General features: G+C 50.0%; 1 long non-coding RNA gene across 1 annotated transcript; it reads left to right on the top strand.

Annotated features, from left to right (window-relative positions):
* Nucleotides 1–214: 214 nt before the first annotated feature.
* On the top strand, nucleotides 215–1081 carry LOC114072521. Its single transcript, XR_003574191.1, has 2 exons — nucleotides 215–416; nucleotides 863–1081. It is a non-coding gene; the product is annotated as an uncharacterized LOC114072521 (long non-coding RNA).
* Nucleotides 1082–1349: the final 268 nt, after the last annotated feature.

The raw sequence follows: 1349 nt of genomic DNA, 5'->3' as shown, positions 1-1349 counted from the left end.
CTGAGGGAGAGCATCTTTTGTCCTTCATTCCCTCTAGAAAGGATTTGACTCTGTGACTTGACACGAACTGTGTGCTGAGACAGTGATTCCCTTGGGGATGAAGTGCAAAGTCCAAAGCAGACAGTGTGTGCTTCTCTGAACCCAGCAGCTGCTCCCCTGCTATGACAGAATAGAACTGCCACAGCTTAAGGGGATTCTGCAGCAGCTTTTCTACAGAAATGTATTCAGCAAGCTAATGGGAATTAGGGCAGGCAATTTCTTAAAAAAAACGTAAAGTACAGGAACATGTTCTCTGTTTGGGTTGACTTGTTCTGTGGGATTGCCCAGCCCAGACAGTTTTCGAACAGTAGCTGGTTGCTTTTCCCTTTTCTCTTGCAGGACACATCACACGTGGATGGAGACAAGCCCATCCTGCGGTGAGTGGGACCTTCCTGCTGTTTGACCTTCCTGCTGTTTGAGAATTGTGGAGCAACTTGTGAGCTTGGCCACTTGCAGTAGAGTGCCAGCCTGGTAGGCTGAAAGACAGTCCCTTTCAGTGTCTGCCTCAGCAGCAGCAAAGGGAGCACGGCCTGTTTCCCAATGTTCCATCAAAGAGGTTTTGAACAGAGAAAAGTCAAGGGCTGCAGACACAAGGTTACTGATTGCTGATTCCAGCCAGGGTGCAATATCTCATTCACAGGAATATGCATTACTATCTCATTGGTCTAATTAACCCATTCCAAGGTACTTTGAAGGACTTAGAATCCTCCTTTCATCAAACTTCATGATTTCTGCGCTGTCCAGCTGGAAATAGAAGCTCAAGAGAAATCAGGTTCTGCAAGACAGCTTCCTCCCTGTCCCTCACGCTGCTGTCTGTCCACAGAGCACAACACCAGCATCAGAACCTCCTCTGGCTCGTGCTTTCCCTGAAGATGAGGCTAAAGAGGAGGGCGATGCCAAGGAATTTCCACGTGTTGCCACTCCACAGCTTGACCACCCCGAAGCAGTAAGTGGCAGCTTTGGTTGGCACTGTCTCTGGTGCAGTGCAGAGCTGCAAGTTCCTGCTCAGACAGCATTTGCCCTTTGTGGCTGAAGATTCTGAGAGCTGGAGTTTCTCCATGACTCCAGCGCTTCCCCGCAGCCCCTTCACTGTCGAAGTAGTTCCTGGCACAACTTAGACCACAGCCCAACTTTGACATGCCCCAAGGCAGGGGAGAAGAATCCGACACAGCTCTGCATTGCACAGGGAAGGGTCTGGGTGTGAAGGCTGGCAGGCAGTCCTTAAGGGCCACTCCCTAAAGCTTGAAAGACTGAGGGGAAGTCAGTTGAAGAGATCAGAGAAGGGAAATGCTCCCTGCTTCTGTTGAGAC

Source organism: Empidonax traillii, unplaced genomic scaffold (genome assembly GCF_003031625.1).
Source record: "Empidonax traillii isolate 1590-97213 ecotype Southwest subspecies unplaced genomic scaffold, ASM303162v1 scaffold3405:size13132, whole genome shotgun sequence".
Taxonomy (NCBI): Eukaryota; Metazoa; Chordata; class Aves; order Passeriformes; family Tyrannidae; genus Empidonax; species Empidonax traillii.
This window is presented reverse-complemented; position numbering and strand designations above follow the sequence as displayed.